Source organism: Leptonotus elevatus, chromosome 4 (assembly GCF_054856555.1).
Source record: "Leptonotus elevatus isolate MCC_2025b chromosome 4, RoL_Lele_1.0, whole genome shotgun sequence".
NCBI lineage: Eukaryota > Metazoa > Chordata > Actinopteri > Syngnathiformes > Syngnathidae > Leptonotus > Leptonotus elevatus.
In genome coordinates, this window is record NC_141242.1 from 18,167,343 (window position 1) to 18,191,238 (window position 23,896).

The following is a 23,896-nucleotide window of genomic DNA, read 5'->3' on the forward strand; positions in this document are numbered from 1 at the left end:
TCACTTTTTAATTACAGAAACGAAATGTCACATTGGCAATTGATTCGCTCAGTGTTATGTGGCCAGAAAAACATTTGTGTTTTGTTGGCCGTGATTATAATACGCATGACAAAACTAGCGATTTACAGCAACATTACGTTTCTCAGGAGTGCAATGTATTACTATGGTTCACTTACAGACATCTCATTACATTATGTGCTGTCAACAATATCCCCAATGCCGCCGCAGAAAACCACCACGCTATTTAGATGCCTCGGGACACACCGCAGTCGTCATTAGAACCTACTTCCTACCCCAACTGACCCCCTCAGTGAAGAAAGATCTTACCTGTCTCTCGATCGCGTTCCGGTGTGTCCCTCCTCGGTCCAAAAGTGCACACATGCAGCCAAATATTAAGCACTTAAATAAGCTTAACTGTAGTGTCACGGCAGAGGGCAGTCAGTAAGGTTCCCAACCGTCCCATTAAATACGGAATTGTTCCGTATTTAGACCTATAAGTACGCATCCCGTATTGAGTTGTCAAGGGACGCACTTTGTCCCATAATACCGTGATGGTCAAAAATAGTCCGTACAATGTCAATGGAATTGATGAATAACAGTGCCCTTTATGTGACAATTTACGGTAAAGTTACAAGGACCTCCTGCTCTGTGACCAATGAGCTGACAGCACATTCATTTATATGTGACATTTATATATGACAAGAATCCGCTGATTTTATCGGCCAACGTAATGTTGCTTGCGGAAGTACGTAGCAGAAGAGCGGCAATCCGACTCACAAAAAAAAGGCACAACTAAATTAGGGGAGTCCCAGAAAAAATGTTGTCCACCAGGCAACGCTAGCGATAGATATGGTATGTAAAGAATGATTGTTTAACCCTCTGATCAAGGTTAATATGGAAATGTGCAATGAATATCTATGTTGTATGGAAAACATAGATTGACAAGTGCGTTAATTAGATAATACATAATTGAAGAATAACACGCACAGCCTTACATTTATTGCAAGTTCAAACAAATTTGTATATTTTTTTTACTGTAAATGCAGTTGATATATGACACTAACTATAGTTAGTGTATCTAATTTACAGGTGACTGCTGCAGAGGTAGCCCATGTGTACCACATTGTAAGCATGGTTTGAGCTATAACTCAGCTGACTCTGATCTATGATGATGAAATATAAATGGGAAAAATAGGCAAAGATAGCTGTTCATAAGTTACAGGGTGAATGTTCTGCTTATTATTTATTGTTTTATATTAATGTACACAGTTAAAGGGATACTTGACTCATTGAGCCATTTTCAACAGTAAAAAGTTAATATTTTGTCCAGAATGAATTTGATCACTTCATTATTCTTCATGTACAATAAATACCTTACTGTATACTGAAGATAACATAACCTGTGGTGAGGAAGTAGGCAACGACAAATCATGGCTCAGTTTGCTGACCAAACCCAGAAAGCAGGTGAGGCATGATTGGTCGTTACCTACTTTCTCAGCACAGGTGATGTCATCTTCAGTCGAAAAAAAGGTGGGAAAAAATATGTTTTTAAAGGTATTAATTGTACATGAATAAATAATGAAGTTATCAAATTCATTCTGAACAAAATATTAACTTTTTACTGCTGAAAATGGCTCAATGAGTCAAGTATCCCTTTAAGTTAAGCAGGAAAGGTTTGAGAGTTATTTATTTTCATAAGTTAATTTTGTTGTAAAATTCTGGATAATAACTTTCTCATGTGTCCATATCATTAAAAAATATGCATCGTATTCAACCCAAAAAATATTTCACCTACAAAAAAGCTTTAAAAAATCACGCCAGCAAGGTTGAAGCAATCAGGTCGGCCGTCTTTGTCGATGAGGTGTCCCCTTATTTATTTTTTAGGGAGTTGGCAACCCTAGCAGTCAGTAACGACACACTGTGCATGTTTAGAATAGTTTAAATAAAAAACATCAACTTTCCAATGATTGAAATGGTCCAAATCAATGCCTCCCCTGTTAGATTCCATTAGTAGTTTTTAATGAAAAATTGGTAGCAGACTACTACCCAGCCTACCCATAATGCACCGCGCTGCCGAGATGCGCACTTTGCTTATTAAAGCAAGAATATAATAGCTTCCGGAACCTATTTGGCGAGACGCCATGACAGCTAATGTGGCGACCATACTTGCCTGCAAGGAGTGAAGCATGTTGAATGCCATCTTGGCTCAGCCATCTCTCCCATTTGATTGCAAACTGTTTTGACAAGTCATTCTCTCAACTCTCCATAGTAAGTAAATACTGACGGAAGGTCTATCAATCCGTCACTGACTACACCTGTTGCTGACAGATGAGAGGTGACACACGAGGTGTAGTAATGAAGTAATCTGCCACCGCATGCAAGCCAGAAGCATGTCTTGACGGGTCAGGTCAGGTTATATTCTCTCCGTTTGAATAAATAATAACCAACAAAAATCAGAGTCAAGATGACTGATATAGGGAAGCAATTTGGCGGAATTAACCAGTGGAATTATTTTTGGCAAATACAAGACGAGACACAAAAATGGGAACACCAGACATTTATCAAACTTTACAATATTGCTCCGTTTCCCCATCAATGCTTTGAAATGGGGCATGGGAGGTACACTTGAACTCATTCACTGCCATTGACGGCTATAGATTTCAAAAATTCATTTGAACTATTTCTATTAGTTTAACATTTTTCCCCACTTTTGTTAACACGAGTATGAAAACTTAGAAAAAAAAATATTGTACGTTTAGAACAGATATACAATTTGTGATTAATTGTGAAGTCATGCGATTAATTACGGAAAAAAATACGCCCTAATTTTAAATAATATTTTCTTTAAAAAAAATAATAATAATGAAAAGATTAAAAAATGTTATCATAATCGCATGACTTCACTAGGCAACTCAAGATTAATCACAAATTGTATATCTGTTCTTAATGTCCAATATTTTTTTTCCTAGGTTTTCATACTCTTGTTAACAAAAATGGGACATTTTTTTAAACTAATAGAAATAGTTCAAATGGATTTTTTACGTCTATAGCCGTCAATGGCAGTGAATGAGTTAAGGACGTGTAGTCAACAGTCTCATGATTACATGCTACATGTCAATATATCACCATTAGTGGAAGGACTGTGACATTGAAGATTGATTTTCTTTCTCATCACAACTGAACCACACCAGAGTTCCATTAGATCGTTGAGTCCATCTTGTCACGCGACAAAGCAAATCACAGCAAAAGGGAGCAACTACGTATAGAAAAAAGACTAAATGTACTAGTTTGACTTATTATCTTTATTGCATTTGATAATAGCTTGTATGTCTCACTTGCAGCAGGGTAAGTGTTTAATGTTTGTGTACGCCGTCAGAGACTTCAAAGATATGTCAACGCGTCAAATCTTCTTTAATCATGTCTTGAGGATTCAGTGTGTTGATGATATACTGCTAACATTACACCTGAAATCTAATCAACGCCAGTGACAGTTACAACTAATCCACTGAGCATACGTGCTCCACCGCATTGCTTAACAATCTCAGCAGCTCAACAAAGCGTGGCCTGTCTCTTCACTCGGCTTGTGGTTTTTAGCTTTAATGAAGGGTTCTTGAGGACACACCGAGGAAGCCTGCATCTGTGCGTGAGTTTGTGTGCATGCACGCAGACAAGTATTTTCTCAAGTCGCAGTCTACATTTCTGTGAATGAATCTGCTTTGTTCTACTCTTGGACGCAAATCAACGATTATAATAGCAGAGTCAGAGCAGATTGTCTGGGAAAGAACAAAAAAAAAAGTGTTGACTGAGAAACTTAACTTGATTTAGAAAAGTCATCTCCTCTGCCAAGTAAAATATCTCAGTTCATGTATTCTGAGTAATATTTTTGGTTTGGAGAGGGCCTCTCGGACGTTTTGGCCAGGAAAATATGTTGCTTCTATTGCAGATTTATTTCAATTCTTATTAGTGCAGATCCCACCCTGACTGACTATTGTGCTCTATTTTGCTCTCTGTAATCCTCAAACAAATTGAAGAGTTGTAATCTGGAAGAACATCTCATTCTGCCTCATTCACAGGCCCTTGTAATGAACTCTGCTTTGATGAATAAGTTCATTCAAAGTGGTAAGTTATTCAAAAGGCGCTTGGGTGCTTGGTGGGATGAGTTACTCTTAAAAGCACACGCTGTACCGGCTGCTTCATAGCCGGGCCTCCTCCTCTTTCCTTTAGACCACCTCTCTTTGCTTTTCTGGCCTTGTCTTTCATTTCTGTCGACACGGAGAGCCCATCCCTCCTCATCGTATCTCTTCTTCAATGGCTACGCTGCCGAGCGAGAGCCCTGAAACAGATTTGTGCGGTGGCTATGGTAAGACAGCTGTGGCAGCGGTGAGATAAAACCACACCAGAAATACAGAATTGGATCTAATTCACCAATAGCTCTTACATGCTAATTTATTCTTAAATCCTACTTGCGCTCTTTCCAAGAAATGTAGGTTTTAACTAACGCTCTAATCCACAAACTGCAGACCACACAGAAAGATTAAAATGTTTTTCAGTTGCATTCATTTTACAAGCCGCAGCATGGTGGGGTGCCTGGTATGTATGACAGTTGAGAGGTCGACAGATGGATCGGTGCAGTCTGCAGTGATGCCGACACTCAAACTGAATGGCTTGATAGACAGATAGTTGCATTGGTAGTATCCACGGTAAAAACAATAGCTTTCAGTTGAGGCCTCATCCAGGTCGCTCACGACAATATAGGACAGATTGGTGCCAGATCTTCCTGAATGTCAATATGGTGATGAAAATCAAACCACCCAAAGCCATTCATAGATTTTTTTTCAGAAGCCGCTCTCTTTTTTTGCATAATATGTTGTCAATCCACGTTTTAAATAAAGTCATAAAATCCATCTGTTCTCTGTAACACTTATCTTTATGTTTGTTTTACTTTTGTGGCATAATGCTATCGACAGTGTTTCTGTCTGTACTTTGCAAGAACAGTTCTGAGGTGTCAGTGGGTAAATTCGCAACAAACGGTGGCATATAAACATCCAGTATAAACACAACACTGAAACTCCCCTGGTAGATAAAAAGCTCTGCGCTTTACCATCATTCAACGTCCATCGAGCAGTAGTCATCTATCTTCGGAATGTTCTGACACCTTCTGTTAATGTAGGGCCATAAATTCCGTCAGTGCAACTGTGCGGTCTCGACGGTAGGCAGAGTGGGTCTGTAGGTGGAAGGCTGAGTTGGGCATAATGTTAATGGTCTAGGTTTCTGTAAAACACAGAGCACAGCTCTCCCTGAGTCCACTTTAAGATGTTATGTGGATTCTTAGCTCATCCATCTTGTTGTAGAGCACTTCTGTCGTATGTTATCTTTGAGTGCAATACAGGTGGTTCATTATTTTGAAGCCCTTACCGGCCACAGGATGTTTTGCGCTGATGATGGCCAAGCGTCGCCAGGACGACAGGGAGGTCCATTGTTGCTTTGAGTTGTGAATAAAAGCTCGCATTGTGAAATGTGCCTTGCTTTCTGACCGAACCTAGCCATACGTAATATGACAGAGCGCAAGCGCCAATCTCCACAAACACAAAATAGTAGTAGGAAAACTGTGAGAAAGATGGAAATACTGTTTGCTATTTATGCTTTAAAGTACTTAATATACTCCGCGCAATTCTAATCTCTTTCAGGGGTGCATCAATTATTTGCAGAAAATATTTAGATACTCATATTTGGGCTTGCTTCCTATCCCCCGAGAATAGCAGCGTCTACTGTACTTTAAAGACAAAAATGTGAACGGACCCAGATTGTTAAATTATTGACTGTTGACAGACACTTTAGTGAAGATTGGTATGTAGCACTTGGTCACGTCCGACCTAATTAGACCAACAATGTAAAAAACAATCATCATCTTTGTATAATATTCCCACAGTTACTAGCACATTATTATAGTAGCTCCATCAATGCAGCAACATAAGCACTTATTACTCTTCATTCTGTGTGGATGAAATATGGTCCCATTCACCATATTATTAGGGGTCTAGGGTTTGGCTGCTATTCAGTCTGCCTTTATTTTAAAATATTTCAAATTAAAAGCCCTCAAGGGAAGAAATGGGAGTAACTCCAACCACTGTAACAGATTTAATGAAAAATAAATTAAGTGCTGAGGTTTTAATTACAGAAACAATAACAGTGTTATGTGAACTAATATTTTCATTTCAATTTTAGGATATCATTTCTCTTTGTTCTTGTTTGTTCATTCATTCATTTTCTTAACCGCTTTACCTCACAAGGGTCGCGGGGTGTTCTTGTTTGTGCGATACATAATTCTAGATTGAGGCACAACATGTTTTTGTGGAAAAAAAAAATCTGGGAAATGGTCATACTTACCGAAAACAATCAAAAAAGTTGGGCAATTCTTTTGTCCTGCAGGCCAGCCACATTAGAGATACTTGACTTGTGTCACTTGCATCATCCTTTCACATTACTAGTAAATGTATGACGTATGATGAATACTATGATGTGTTTGTCGCAGCCTGGTGATTGCTTCAAGTCCATCCTGTTGTCTGAGCAGGAAATTCCACCTCAAATATTCATACATGTAGTCACAGTGGTTTAAATACCCCACCCACAACACACCAGCTGACTTAGACGTCGTCTTACGCTGCTCTCTGCTCAAAAAGTTGTGTTATTTTTTTAAACACAAAACGTCATTGAAATCCTAAATCCTCTTAATGGCAACATGAGGTGTGCTGCTGTGCGAATAACCAACAATTAGTTTGCTAGTTTACTTTAAACAATGTGACATTGATCTGGATGTTGACTGAGTGAAAATAGTGGAAATAGAAATAAAATGTATGTATTTATTTATTCTATCTATCTATCTATCTATCTATCTATCTATCTATCTATCTATCTATCTATCTATCTATCTATCTATCTATCTATCTATCTATCTATCTATCTATCTATCTATCTATCTATCTATCTATCTGTCGCAGCGGTATTTAAATTTCTCTTAAGAAGATCTCTCTCCACGTACTTCACTGTACAGTCCTTGTATTAGCAACATGCAGACCAAAGCTAAGTGTTGCCAATGCTAATTGGGAGCAGAATAAATTGATGGGAGAACAAAAAAGTAATTTATAATTAGTTCTATAATTAGTTTGAGTTATTTTCAACTCACATTGACATTGCTGTGCTGGCATTTGTTTTTTCAAGCCCTGACGGCAATGACAACGACCAAGACGATGTGGCTTTGTGGCTAAAATAATGACATTTCAGGCTTGTTTTGGTGTATATTTAGAGGCCGGGTCACATCTGGTCAGTTCCAGTCGGTTTTCACGGGGGTCACTTGTGTGTTGTTCTCTTGTCAGAGACTGCAGAGAGAACAGATGCTGGTCGGAGTGAATCACGCAATCCTGAATATGCCACATGTCTGGAATACAATGACCACTTAGTCCAGACACAATAGCCACACATAAACATGGCAAATTTACCAACTTACTGGCGGCACTGGCATGAAGCACGCACTGGTGTAGGATGCTGACAAACAAATAAACAAACAGGCTATCCTATCATCTCATCATGATTATGACATTCACAGATTCCAGACATGCATCGGTTTGTCTGAATCACCTTCCCCAACTCCAAATAATATGTCATTCTTTCTGTCTGCACTTCTCTACCCCCTCTATGTTTTCCTTTCCTGGAAGCTCATTTAGAGTCTTGGCCAGACGACAGTGAATCAGTAAGACGCTTAGCCATAAGATAAATGCCAAGCCATAATGATGTTTTTGTTGTTCAAATGTTACTCGTGCTGGAGGTGTGGGGGTGTTGAATGGTCAGAGGGAGGCGTCACACTTTGGGGGCCTCAGGGGTTGTGTAAGACATTTCCAGCGCCGCAAGGAACATTTCACACATCGGTTATAAATGGCATTTACTTGCACCCTAAAAAAGACATACAAACATGATTGCTAACATGCTGCTACTCATCTCTCTTCCTTTCTCACGCATTTGCATTTGTCACGGACACACAGAGACATATGTGCGCACTCATACGATTGCCTGATTATACACAGAAGTTGCTAAAACCATTTACACTTTTATTTATTTGTCTTTTTCTTCAAATATTCGATTTATGTCTCAGACTTACTGGAATCGCACGTCGGCGCGTGCCAGGGTAAGCATTTGGGTCCACTTTAAAAATGATATGAGGCCAGACAGACTTGGAGATGAAAGGAGTCCTGAGGAAACAAACAGAACACAATGAAATGCCATCACACTGATGTGAATGAGAAGCGGGATGCGGAGGGAGAATAGATGAAGGAAAATAGGAGAGGAAGGAACAAATTTGCTGCAAACTTCTCTGGTAGTAAATCACAACCAAATGGCCTACAGAATGAGTAGCTCAATGGTGAAAGTGCAGAGAGATTAGTTGCTATGATGACTGCATGGATGGATGACAGTGAGCTGCGTGAGATAATAAACTGAAAAAGATTACTCACCGCTCTCCATATATATATATATATATATATATATATATATATATATATATATATTTGTGGAGATAAGGATTGAAATAGTGTTTAAAGTGCATGTTTTAACGGTTTTATATATATATATATATATATATATATATATATATATATGTATATATATATATATATATATATATGTATAACCGTTAAAGCCGATCGGTTTAAAAGTTTTGGTTTGGTCCGCCCACGCTCTGTTTGGTCCCTTCACACAACTTTTTTTTTTCTTTCTTTAATCTCACCTCATGAGCGCAACTTTCTCTTTTGTATCCCATCTCATGTGAGCTAATCCAACGTTGCGCTCACTTACTTACTTCAACTCCGCACAATGTAGGCAAGTCATAAATCCACGTCATGCACAATCACAGCGTCAGAGCTAAAAACTAAAACCACCACATAACAGACAACTGATAGCATCACTTCTAACTAATAAAACAACTAGATTACTAACTAAAGAAATAATTCACACATAACATGCACTTTAAACACTATTTCAATCCTTATCTCCACAAAGCATGCTGGGAGTAACTTCAGACTCCTAGCGACGCTCGCTACACCCAAACAGCGGCGTCCATAGTTACGGCGCGCGTCATATCCTTCTAGTGACGGGACAGTCAATGATGAGGACTACTGCCGTTTGGTTCTCAAGGCATCGCTACAGAGTCTTTAATCCAAAGCAAGTTTTCTGGTACATAAAATGGATTTCGGAATTACAACTGGAAATCGCTATGTTCATGACTGTGGTGTTTTGTTTCAAATGGGAGTTTAGTTTAACCCGAGGATAATCGATGCTAGCATATAGCAAGCAGCTAGCCGCCGCCCACCGCATCGTCCTTGAAGCACATTCCGACGGACTTTCCGACGTCAGAGTGGGGCATCGAGGCTTGGAAGGCTAATGTTGACCGTACCGCAAATTCACAAAAAAAAAAAAAGAAGAAGGTGAAAGTCTGCAATTAAAGCACATCTTGTTCGTTTTATTTGAAATCCAGTGTGGTGGTGTTAAAAGAACGTAAATGAAGAGATGACTAAAAGGTTCCATAACTACTTAGAGCATGAGTTGAGCTCATTCACACATCATGTAGAAAGCGTAATTATACACGAGAAAATCATTACTCTATCCATATTTGATATTAATTGTGACACATCTTTGTCCTATGTCCATTAAAGTCTTATATAGTAATTTCATTTTATAATAGCGTAATTGTAATTTGATTTAAGAGCAATTCTAAGATCAGGAGTCAGTGTTTTCCAACCTGTTGAGCTAAATCACTTATTTAGCAAAAGAAAAACTTCACGCTAAACCAGTAAATAAAAATAAAAAGTTGACTTACTGAAATAGTTATTTTAACTCAATATAGTCACAAATGTACTTTGTGTGAAATTTGGTCTTGAATAGTTGAGCACAAAGCTAATATATTTACAGGTAATTTATGAATGGCAACAGACGGACACACATAAGTTGGTTTTACCTTTTGCCATCCAATTGAGTAGTTATTTGTTATTCCTGCCAATAGCATAATTATATAATAATAATAATAATAATAATAATAAGCTGTGAATACTGAATAATATACACTTTAACTTTTAACTCCAAGACCTAATAGATTTGTCTAAAACCGAACTGAACCAAAAACAATGAGCACAAAACCGAACTGTGAATTTTGTGAACCGTTCCACCCATAAAGTTTAAATCGCAACACCCCCACCCTTCATTTTCTCAATGAGTGTCAATTATCTGGTCAGCATATATATATATATATATATATATATATATATGTATACAATATATTTTTTGTAATGCTTCTGGTATTTTTGGGATTTGCATATAATTGTATAGAAAAGCCTTAGGTATTTAACCATCAACAACAAAAATATTTCAGTTTAGAACTTGATTTGTGTCAACTCAGTCAGACACATTAAAAAGTGTACAAATTGAATTCATAGAGGTCTAAATAGAATCCAAAGTCTGAAATGCATCAGAATAGTTTTTAGTTACTGATATGTCATAAAATACCGCAGATAAACTTGTATTGTGATTTCACACTATTCTGAAAACTCACATTTCTACAAGTCTGAATTTTCATGATTTATTTTTAGTTTTTGCATGAGAAATATTTTCTTAATTACATTTCACATATTGGGGTAAATATATATATATATATATATATATATATATATATATACACACTTTATTTTAGAAGAAAGGGGTTCATCAGGTATATAGCGGTGTGAATATTTAGTTGTCTATATGTGCCCTGTGATTGGCAAGCGACCAGTCCAGGGTAAACCTCGCCTCTCGCCCAAAGTCAGCTGTTGAGATTTGTCCATCTTATGAAGGAAAAAGGATGCAAAAATCCAAAGAAAGAAACAAAACACATGTCAAGAGTTAATCCTTTGAAGAGTTTTAAACTGTAACAACATATTGCTCAAATTGTAACTTCGGAGATTTGTTATGCTGAAAGTGAATGTTTGTGTGGATGCTAGTGTTCAGCTGTCTACTGTGATCAACACAGACACGCACACACACGCACACACACACCCACACACAAACAAACTTGGTTAAACAGTGCCTGTAGGAGGTCAGAATCCGGCAGCATTTTCTCATTTATAGCCAATAAACCCATGCAATTTGGTGGTTAACTTTAATTGCTAATGGGCGAAATCCCTCTTTGCCTTTCTCTTGAATTAAATGTGGGAACTGTCAAAGTGTGATGATGTCATTAGGTGAGGTCATTTCTCAGCACTTAAAAGAAGCGTCTATGTTACAATGCTGCAAGCGATATTGTCATTTAGAATACAACTTTTTGAAGTACTGCGTTACATGGAGCGCTCCATTGCACAGCCTACAGTAGTCTATCCACAGTGGCATTGTGGCAAACAGTTATGGTATGTTATTTTTTCCCCATTCAAAGAGGACGAGACGGATGCTGGGCTCTATGATGGGAACTTCATGTGACCAGCATTCCACTGTCTGGAAGTCCGCAGCAATGGTTACGTGTGGGAGGATTTTATTCATAGAAGGCGTCAGGAAATGCACAACTGAATTAAGTTGTTCCATCTGCAAATGGGCTTTAGTATTCTAATGCGGCGAGCTTCATAAAAACATCTGAGTGCTTTCTCTCCAGTCCAACCTGATCTCATTACATGGATCAAGCGTTGTTCTTGAAGGTGATATGGGCCGAGCTTTTCACATTTTGCAAAAGCTGACAGGTCTGTATCTATTTTGTGTGCAGGAAGGAACAGACCGTGAAGTAATTCATTCTGTACATTAACATTCCTAAGATATGAAAATTAATGTGAATTAAAATTATAGCGCTGTGAGACACGTTTTATAGAATCATAAAGTCAAAGGAGCCTTACTATCTGCTGATATCCTTTTTTAAAGACATCATAATGTCTGTCATAATTCATTCAAATCACTTCTGATGACCAGGAAAGGATGCATGAATCACTTGAGCTAAGATTTTGTTCTCATGTGCCTTTAGCAGAGAGCACTTCAAATCTACTGGCTTGACCCATTTTCTCCGTTGTAGATGTGTGGACTGTTGTGGATGATTAGAAGATTGGGTTTGTTGTTGGGTCATTTGGGTGAACTGGAAGTGCTTAATTATCCATGAATGCAGTGTCCTCTAAGCTATTCAAGTATTCCACTGTTTTCAACTATATATGAGATCATCAGCGTAAACAAAAGCGATGGCTCATTCTTGCATAGATACAGTTTTGAAGGGGAAAAATAATAATAATTTGCAGCAGTGTAGGCTCCGTAACTTTTTATGGGTTATTGCCCTCTATTGGGTGACCTAATAAATCTGGCAGCAGCTTATAAGGGCACAGTACCAGTGGTAACATTAACAGTTCATTGTAACCTACACATGACCTTTGTGGCAGCCAAGAGAAGGCATGCGTGACCACTCCTGGGTGTGTTTGTGCCAGTTGTTCCAGGCCATGTCGGCATAACAGGTTTTGTGGTCTCTCTCAAGTCAGCAAAAAGATTTACTCTCAAAATATTTTAGGAAAACTGGATCTGGGCTGAATTCATTTCATCCGTTGACAGGCGATGGCAGAGCTGACTGTGAATCATTACACTGACCTATTACAGAACCGTTCCAAACTGCAGACGCTTGATGTGGCCTGCAAGCAGTCGAGCCAGACCACGGCTTCCTACTCAGCATCCACCACTCGCCACCAACTTCTCCGCTGTAACTTCTCATTAGTGGTGGGGGGGTAAAATGTCTTATGGCCTTATCGCCCTCAGGTCATAAAATAATGTTTAGCAAAGGGTATTTCAACACAAGATATATGTGGTGGCTATTGTATATTGTATGTTCGAGTGTACTTTATACTTAGGGCCCAATTTTCATTCCCAGCGCAAGTCCAACTGTGCACATGGGTGGAGTTTTCCTAGATATATAATTAATTCAATGAATAGATTTCTACAGTGATTCAGAGGGATTGTCCCATGCTGTTGTCATTATTCGGGAATTAAATACGATGACATCCACCACACACGTCCGCGGAACACCGAATCTCTCTGCCTGCACCTCGAGCAAATCCACCAAAATTGCGTTTCACCACCTGCACCACTAGTTAGACCTGGTTTTACTGAGTTCAAAAGCTCGTCTATTTTTTATCATCAGAATAGAAGTGTGCCGGAGCGCCAGATTCACAAACACGCTGAACGAGACTTGCCCCGGCATGAAAATTAAGACTACTTAAGATCTACTTTTGCTACCAAATGACCAGATGTGTCAGGGGCGTGGCAGCTGTGTTCGCCGGAACGCCCAGAGAGGCGCAACGTGCTCCTAAACACGATAGGCTAGACTTGTTCCAGCACGAAAATTGAGATGTGGCCGTTTTTTGTGACTCTTTGCTTGATATACAGTATATTATTTGCATATATACACGTATACTGCAGCTATACAGAGTACAGTATGTTAATTCCATTAATTAAAGGGAAAGTCAACCCCTAATTTTTTTTAGACAATAATATGTTCTATGCAGCCCCATTAGTCTAAATATGGCATTCTGGTTGATATTGCATGAGTGGAATAGAAGTTAAGCAGCAAAATCCAGCCATTTTTGTCCATATCGCGGGACGGCCATTTTGCCACTTGCTGTAGACTGAAGATGACATCAATGTTGCTCAGGTCCTAGGTAACAACCAATCACAGCACAGCTTCAGAAAACAGGTGCGCTGTGATTGGTCGTTGCCTGTGCACTGAGCAACATTGATGTCATCTTCAGTCAACAGCAAGTGGCAAAATGGCCGCCCCCTGGGATGGTTTAAAAACGGCTGGATTTTGCTTCATATTCCACAGAATGTCATGTTTAGACTTGTGAGGTCACATATAACATATTATTGTCATGAAATGTTTAAAGTTGACTTCCACTTCAACAAAATAAAGGAACAAAATGGTGAAAGATCTTTGCAAATCATGGGTGTATTTATTGAGTCTTATTTTTAATTGAACATTTCTGAATTAGAATATGTACTGTAATTAATTGACAAGATTGTCAATTCATGTGCAGAATGTATACTCATTTTAATTAACAAATTTAAAAATTATATATTTTTAAATATTCCATAAGTGTAAAACAAACAAACAAACAAGCAAAGATCATGTTAATTAGGCCATGTAAACAATGCCCACATTCTTATTTCAAGTCCTATTAGCCATTTTTTACACTATAAAACTCATAATAAAAAAAACAAATTGTTTTACTTTACATACTATTATTTATTTGAAATATTTTTATGACATTATTACATTTATTACATTACATTTTTTGCTGAATGAAATTCAATACAACCAAGTATTGCTGAAACTATTTTCCATTTCCATCACATACCTGCAGTTCAACAATTCCGATCAAAGGTGCAAGAGAGGTCCAAAAAAAAAAAAATTCAAATCAATTGACTACTTGGCTGAATTTTTTGTTTGATATCAATTTGTCACAGATTGATGTGAAAGTCCATTTGACTTTTAATTGCTGCATGGAAAGCACAATTTGGGCTGCACAGCACCAACGCCATCAGTCTCAAGCTAATAGAGACACTAACGGCCTGGCACGAGTGCGTCAATATGACAGCACCTGCCTCAAAAAGTGCTTTTGAGAGGAGAAAAAAGAGCTGTGACAACTGCAGATGGCAGCACGCCATTGTTGCCTTTGTGATGACATAAGCATATCCCCCACCTCCACCTTTTTAGCTGGTAGCATCAACAGCAACGTCATTAATGAATTCCCAATGTTCCGCTCTGACACAGAGTTGCTGGTGTCGTAATGGTGTCCAAACTACTACTTGTTATACTGCTGCTGCTTGTACCACTGCCATGGGACTCTGGGTTACTGTGACCCAGACAAAGTCTCCTCGAGGGAGCCAAAGAAGAAGACACAGGCTGCATGGAAATCCTTTGGCGGGGTCAATGAAACATCCACTTTGGAATTCTACCAGTGCTTGGAAATTCACTCTCATTTTAGAGTCACATGAGCTGTTCAAAAGTTCTCAGCGGGTTGTTCCAAAAATGACTTCAACGTACTTGACCTTGAGAAGGTGGAGGCGTCACACAGGTGATTATGCAAGCTGTGTTATTTGAGGTAATTTCCTGTGTGACATCATACTGTCGTGATCCTTTTACAGTTCAAATATCAGCAAGTAATAATAGAAGAGATGATGACTTCATCCCTAAACTTTGTTGTAATACACTCTGTCAAAGAATGAGGGCATCGAAGTTCTGCGAATGTCAAAACAAGTGACACGTTTTCTCTCTCAATGCTTATGCTTTTCAGTCTTCTTCACTGAATGCTTTTTATATGACCAAAACTGGCTTTGCTGCAGACAGTACCTTGTTGCTGACCAGATAATTGACACTCATTGGCAGAATGAAGGGTGGGGGTGTTGCGATTTTAACTTTTAAGTTTATAAACCTCCAATAGGCATTTTTCAATAGCGGAGTTTTCCAATAACAAATCAACTCCCAAAACACACAAGAAACAACAACAAAAAATTTACCATGATATTGATGAAGAAGAAAAAATCTGCCAAAAGGTGAATCCAAGGTTGGCTAACTGCAAGTATGTGCCTGGCTACTGTAGCAGAGGAAACATGTATTTTTTTTTTCATTTTGTAATTAAAGGGCCACTCAGAGTGTGGGCATAGGCATCATGTGGCTCGTGAACCTCCAGTTCGCCATTCCTGAATCAGACTGTATATTGTGAATTCTAACTGAGCAATACAATACCGTCTTTGAATTTAAAAGGCAGCGCTTTTAAATCCATCCATCCATCCATCTTTTGGGCGAACTGCTCCAAGCTGCCTCAAGTCCTCAACCTGTATGGTGCCTTCTTAAGACTGCATGTTTCAGGTCAGGTAAAACACCATTTCGGAATAGTCCAGTGTTTTGTTCTTCGCCATTCCTGAGTGCTTTTAATGTGTTTGGGTCATTGTCCTGTTGGAAGACCCATGACCTGCGACTTCTGACACTGGCCAGCACATTTAGCTTCAGCATGCCTCGCTCGTTTGAGATTTTATTGTAACATGCCACACAATGAAAAACAATATGTACAATCTTCTTTTCTTTTACGGTAATGCTTTTTTCTTTTGCCTCACTACTACCTCCAGTTTTATCTTATCTGTCCAAAGGATGTTCTGCCAGAAGCTTTGTGGCTCGTTTATACACTTTTTTGGGGGGCAAATTCCAGTCGCCCCAGTTTCTGGCTATTTGAGTTACTAATTTTGTAACTCCAAACGTCTTGGCTGCTCAGTCATTTGAGAGGCTAATGCTTCCTCCTCTTGCCTCTCGCTGTGCCTTACGTTTTGGGCCTGAATGTAAGTGCTTTCAAAACATTAATTTACCAGACCATCACTGCACTGAGAAAAAAAAACATTGGATGAACTGAACATTTTTAGTAATACACCTTAAGTAAACACCACATATTTGAGCTTTAACTCCTTGTAAATAATTCATTTAGTGGGACCTGAATTTTTTTTCAAGTTGGTGTTATTGTGGGAATGCGGGGCTTCACATTACTTACAGCAGGGGTGCCCAAGTCCGGTCCTCGAGAGCCCCTATCCAGACTGTTTTCCATGTTTCTCTCCACTAACACACCTGAATCATGATCAGGATCGTTATCAGGTGACCAGCTTGCTGATGAGCTGATCATTGGATGCAGCTGCGTTGAAGGAGGGACACATGGAAAACAGGCTGGATAGGGGCTCACGACGACCGGACTTGGGCACCTCTGACCTACAGTGTTCGCACAATTTAACGTTAAATATCAAATTTTCCCCATTAATTTTCAATGGGACAGACATAGAAATGTTTCTAAGTCCCACTTTCCCCTCCCACTTCCATACATACAACTTATCATCATTACCAACTGTCTGACCCTGCTCAGTGGCGCAGTTGGTAAAGTGCATTGTCCAGTAACCAGGAGGTCATGGGTTTGAATCTCACCTTCGACTACCCATTGCAAATATATCCATGGCCATTATGCTAAGTGATATACATGTATACCAACTGACAACCATATCAAGAAATGCATTATAATTTCACTGAAATTATTAAATGTATGCTAGCTTTCAGCATCAGATGACACTTTTCAAAATAAATACGCAATTAGCCATGATTAGCTCAGTGCTTAGAGCAATTGCCTTCCACCGCGGAGTACCTGGTTTCAAACCCCGCTTACCACATTTGAGTACTTTAGTAATGTATCTTTCAATTTACTTCATAAGCACGTGCATTCCAATTTTAGCATTCGGCTAATAGCATTCAGCTTTTCAGCATTCTTACGTGATTTCTGCAAAAATTGCACTTTGTCTAGTTTCTTAATTTGTTGTTCTTTTTTAGTTGTCTCAGGTAAAGATTTTAAATTCTTATAATTTGATATTTTTCCCATACCGCCTATCTTCATTACAAGCATTACGCTCACATCCGCACTTTAGGACAGGGCCAATCTTCAATGACGCTAAAGGTAGTATCTCATTGAGCGATGTACTTAATAAAAAAAAATATGAATAAGAATGTGTTTGTAAGGTAGCGTTCAGTCAAAATGTCTTCAAAGCATCTCATTGCTCAGCTTCAGAAAAAAAGGTGAACCGTGATTGGTCGTTAGCTGAGCCCTGAGCAACTTTGATGTCATTTTTTGTCGACAGCAAGTGGCAAAATGGCCGCCCCTGAGATGGATAAAAAGGGGTGGATTTTATTGCTTAACGGGGATGCATAGAACGTTATTCATCTAAAGAAAAGTTCGAGGTTGACTTCCCATTTAAGAACTTTCAGGGAAAACTGAAATTACTATTTGCGTTAATAAAAAGGAATGAACGGAAAGTTAAAATTTTGAGGTTGCAGTAAATGAATTATTTACATGAGTCAAAGTTCAAATATTTGTTGTGATGATTTACTTAAAAATATTTTTTAATTGATAGAATGTTTCTTTTCTTTCTTTTCTTTTTTTTTCAGTGTGAATCTAAAGTCCGAAATGTAGCTAAACAAACGAGTTATCTGCTCAAGGGCACGTTGTGTTAAGTAAAGTTTTTTGCTCCCTCCTGGAAGTTTAGTTCACATGAAAGTCAAAGAAAAACGTGTGTGCATGAGCCTTCAGTTTGTGCAAACATGCTACTGTGTCATATTACATGCATGCATGTACTAGACTGAGGAACATTTTTCAAATGTTTATGCAATATGTAAATGCAGCACTTGTGATTTCATTTTTAGTCTCATGTTAAAGCTGGGCATATAAACAGATAATTGATTAGTGTATAAAAGTACTGCAGATATTTTGTCATCATTAAAGCATCAAATTTGATTGAAGGGTTGATTTTGATCTCAGATCTAATTATTCAGTGTTTAGAAAAAAATGATTAAAAATAATCATCTAGATTATGTAATTGCTGACATTTATCAATGAACTAAATTTGATTTTATGAATGAAGTCTTCTGAAACTTGATCAGAGGTCCACACGGGAGGGACCTTGGGGCAGTCAGTTGCGTAACAGTGGGCAGGACCAGAATGTGACACAAGATTTTATTATTTTTTTATAATCAAAGACTTCACAAGTGGAGGTGCTCTTTTTCTATGGTATGCTATTTTATTTTTTGACATTTTCGCACGTACCAGAAATAATTTGTTGAAAATGTATTCTCATGTTGGCCTTTAAAACACAAATAAATGCATCAGCTCATGTGAGTTGGAGGCTTTTTTCGACAATAGATAACTAAAAGAACAAATAATAAATTCACAAGTGGAGGTGCTCTTTTTCTATGGTATGCTATTTTATTTTTTGACATTTTCGCACGTACCAGAAATAATTTGTTGAAAATGTATTCTCATGTTGGCCTTTAAAACACAAATAAATGCATCAGCTCATGTGAGTTGGAGGCTTTTTTCGACAATAGATGACTAAAAGAACAAATAATAAATTCAACTTAGCCATAGGCATTCATTGATTTACTTTGTAAATACAATATCAATCAGTTATTTCAACCAACAATGAACAAAAGTGGAAAATAATTCCTGTGAATCCATGTAAGATAGACAGGAGATGCATCCAGACCCACCCTAGTGTTGTGTAGTTCACGACCGTTTCGTTCAAAAAGAACAATGGCTGCGTCTTTAGGGTCTCCATGTGAGATGTGAGTGTGATACATTTAAAAGGAATTGATTTCCGTTGAACGGAGTCGGCTGTGTTCATGTCCACAAAAGCGCAGACTACCCTTTATTAAATATTTCTGTCAGGAAAATAGAACCCACAGAGTCAGGATCATTTGCCCTCACATTCCACACTGTCAGTTCACTGCACAGAAATAAATCTCACACTGGTGACCTGTGGGTAACACTTACATTTGGGTTTTGTTGTTGTTGTTGTTTTTGATTGATTGATTTGTATCAGGGACAGTACATATTAAGAAACATTTCAGTAAATATACCAGAATTAGCCAAAAGGCTATTTTTCGTCTGCATTCCCGTTTAATCATGTATTTTCATTGATTTATCATATGATGTACCTAATGTGTGCAAAAACATCTGAGATGATCAGAAATATCGCAATAGATAAAGCTGTCTCCTAACAATTGATATTACTGAGAATCTAACTTATCTTTTCAGGATAGGCATTTATAGCGCTGACTATGAAAAAGAGTGTGTTCAACTTTTTCTTTTTTTTTAAGAATGTGACAAGACTGTCATTAAGCTCTGGTTAAGTTGAAGCGCAAGAATGACTGCGATGGGTTCAGGAAAAGGTTCAAGTTTGGCTTGAAAACCACCACTTCCTTCATATAAGAGGAACTTTGTCATCATGGTTCAAGCAGAAACAACTTGGTTTCGGTCAAGGGAATCTTCCTGCTTTTTCTTTTTTATATAAAACTTGCAAATGAGAAACAGACCTCTCCTGGTCACGACTGGAAACATCCAGCTGTGATCTCCTTGAATGCGCTCTCTCATATGAAAAGCTGTTTTTTAATTAGATTGTTTTTACTGAATTATCAAAGACATACATACTCACTCTGTTGTCTTATCATCGCAATTCTTCCTTTGTTTGTTTTTTAATGTCGTTTCTGAAGACGTTTGTTCATTTCAATTGGTGGTCTTGAACCCAAAGAGGACCAGCAAACACGTGCTGTCAATTTGGTATGACTTCCACATGCTAAAGTGCAAGTGGTGTTCTAGTGAAGATTTATAGTGCTAGATGGACAGAGCAATGGTCATGTCGCACATCCCACGCACACACACACACCCACACACACACACACCCACACACCCCCCCCCACACACACACAGAACAAAATCGATCAGACAGGTTGCTGCAGAAGCGAATGGGGTTTCATAATGCTGGCTGGCCGAATGTCACTGCTCTCAACACGAGAGGTCTTATCAGCTCAGCCGACTGATCTTATCGCCACTCTGGTGAATCAGTGACCAGGCCGAGCTAACTGGACATTGTGATACTGGAAGGGTCAATGCTGATGGCTTATACCCCCCATGTGGCAAGGATCTCCAAGAAATGACTGCTGGAAAGAACATTTTGTATTTTACAGGACTTGATATGTTTGTCCACAGAGAGTAAATTAGATTTTGATCAATTTTCAATATTTGTTTTGATTCAAACGCAAAGATATTAAGTGACCACCATCATTTTAAGCAGTAGTGTATAGATTGTGTGTGTAATTTATGTGGGTTCAACTTGTTTGTCTGGGATCCACTCCAGGGTGCCACTTGAGAATAACCATCAACAGAACAAGTGGTAGGAAAAAAATGAGTGAATTTATGTATTTTTGACTGCTGTCACTACATACACACTCTAAAACTAACTCAATACTGTGGCATATTATGAATTGTTATTTTATTATCATGATCTGTGTTTTTGCTTTGCCTGTATTTCGATTTGTTTCATGTTATGTCTTGTGTTGTCTTGCTCTTTCCACCTGTGCTCGTCAACCTGGTCCCTTGTGTCGACCAGTCAGCTCCCCCAGCCTCTCAGACTTTTCTGACCTCATACCAGCAAGTGTGCACCGGAATGCACCTTTGAACTCGGAGATCCGAGTTGAAAGTCGAGGGGGGGAAAAAAGATCCCGACTTTACGTCTCAACCTCAATATGTTGTCACTCAACAGTGGCGACGCCCATGGAGAGACAGACCGCGAGTGGCAGAACATAATTTCCAAATTTTAGACAGATATTTATTCATCTCATATGATCATTTTTATTGAATTTTGATTTAGTGCTTTGTTAAGTTCGTGTTTTTTTTTTTCAATTTGGGATCCAACCATTGACATTCATTTGTTATGCTTAACAATGCTATAGGAAAGCAATTGCTTTTAATTTTGTGATGCATATGATCATTCTGTTATCTATTAAATCCTTTCAATCATCATCATTTAAATCAACTAATCATCACGGTGCCATTATTTAATAGTGTATTGGATTGTTCAAAGCAGCGTACTTGAGCGCACTCGTCTAATTTTAACGACAGTAAACTGGAATAATGAGAAAATAACACTCTATAAGTAAAATGAAGGAGTGAACTGATGTTCTCATTCACAGATGATCATACTACAAGTTATCCCACAGTGCTGATGGACATAATTAGGGTTGGAGGTCACCCGCTCTAAGCCGGTTCTTTCCGGGTTTTATGGTCTGTGGCTGAGGTGAGTAAGACGCATACGTACATCCGCAAGTAATACCAGGAACCCTGTTAACACCGCCACTCTGTAAAGACGTGTGATATTTGTCTAATTAGCAGAAAGAGCTGAAATTCTTAGCAGCAAGCTGTGTGCGGCCCAGCTCTCAGTGGCACGGAGAGCGCCTCTTTGCCTGATTCACACATGCACTCAAACATACACCGGGAAGCCGTCTGCAGAGACGGCTTATTTACAGCCGCTCATTTAGCTTTCAGAAGGCCGGATGCTGGATGGAGTCGATAACTTCCTGTTGTTGTATTTACTTAAGACATCTCCTCATGCATAGATTTGGTGAGTGGATGGCATTTGAGGTGAGTGCTCTCCTCTTCCCAGCATACTCACTTCGTTTAACATCTCAGGAGAGTGAGAGGATGTTACAACAGGAACTAAGGCAGGAGGAAGTCAGAAGTTGTCTCAATTCAGGTTGATGTGTGCATTTGTTAATAGATATAGTTTTCAATCCATTTGAATTACACAGATGGATGTTTACAGTACAGGCTTTTTTTTTTATTTACAAAAAGCTATACATTCAACTTGCTCACTGGCTCAAAGAGCAAGACAGAGTGGCGTGCATTTTCACCTCACGCGAGTAGCCTCTCTAACAATTCAAATCGAGACAAACGGCTCCGGATATGAGACCATTCTTCTGAGACCATGCATTGAAAAGAAAGGAGGCCCCCAGGACCCCTCCCCATCTACTCTCCTGACACAAAAATTTGATCTGCTTTATGAAGGCTACTGTAATAGTTTTCATATTAGATCAGTAATCCTGTAAGTGAAGTCACAGCAATAGTCACACAATATTTACTCAAATTCTTACTTTTTTACATAATTTTCCCACTTTAATGTTTAAGATGATTTTTTAAATGGAAATATCAGCCAAAGAAAACCCAAGTAAACATAAAATGTTGTTTTTAATTGGTGATTTTATTTATTATTTATTTATTTAAGTACCCTGGCCCTGTGTGTAAAAGCACCCCCCCCCCCCCCCCTAAACCTAATAATTGGTTGGGCCAACCTCAGCAACAACAACCGGAATCAAGCGTTTTCTTTAACATTTCTGTGGAGATATTTTGGCAGAGTCTGGCTTACAGAATTACTTTATTTACTGGTTGATTTTCCAGCATGAATGGACTTTTTATGGTTATGCCACAATATTTCAATCAGATTCAAGTCTGGACTTTGACTAGGCCACTCCAAAATAATTTTTAGGTTTTCAGAAGTTGACTTGCTGTTATGGGCAAATACTTTTTCACAATACTGTATAGTCAACTCCTGCTATTTGCAGGGTGAATAGGGACCCAGCCGGCCCACAAATGGTGAAAATCCACTTGTAATTTATACCCTTTGAAATGCATTGGGGGGCTGTGGGGGGATTTATTCAAGTTCAATAAAAAAATATATTTTACTCTTTATAAATAGAAATAGAGCTGGCTAACGAGAAGCACAGCACAGCAGCCTGACCACCGATCCGCAGCTGCCTTCACCGCCTAACCAGAGCGGCTTCCATTGCCGGGCTGTGACTGTTTCTGCCACCGGGTCGCAAAGCCTTCCACCACTGGGCCACCGAGGTTTCCACCAGCTGTCCGCAGTAGCTTCGACCACTGGACCGCAGAATCTTCCACGCAGCAGCCTGCACCGCTGGGCTGGACTGCAGCGTGCTCACCGCCTGGCCATCGGGCCGTGGTGGTGGCCGTCGCCGGGCTGGGGCAGAAACCGCCACTAGGTCACATCCAAAGCCGCTTCTACTGGGTCAGTCTGGTTCTAATTTGTTTTAACATATCAGTCGAGCAAAATGATAACAAAAGAACCGAAGAAAGACTTAGAAGACCTGAAGAATGCAGTAAATATGATATCTCGGGACATTGCCAACTTAACAGATAAAATGAAATGAAATAAATTGTTCTTCTTGTTTTGTTCTGTGTTTAGGTTTGGAAAAAATATCGGTTCCTCTTAATTTGTACTTACTTTCCCCTTCTTTTTTTTTTATCTCATTTGCATGTTTTTGGGTAAAAATTCTTGATGGGCTTTATACATTACTTTAAGGCGGTTATACTCCATCAATTCATTAAATTTTAAAGTTTTTAGTTGTATAAATAATGGATTAGCGTGATCTCTGTATCCACATCCGAAAACGATATTTCTGTAAAAAAAAAAAAACGACGTTTTTGCCAGCATACCC

At 38.8% G+C, this 23,896-nt stretch overlaps 1 long non-coding RNA gene across 1 annotated transcript; it reads left to right on the plus strand.

Annotated features, from left to right (window-relative positions):
• Positions 1–20,551: 20,551 nt before the first annotated feature.
• Positions 20,552–23,275, plus strand: LOC147175891 (uncharacterized). Its single transcript, XR_015094698.1, has 3 exons — positions 20,552–20,778; positions 21,578–21,681; positions 23,137–23,275. It is a non-coding gene; the product is annotated as an uncharacterized LOC147175891 (long non-coding RNA).
• The last annotated feature ends 621 nt before the right edge of the window (positions 23,276–23,896 follow it).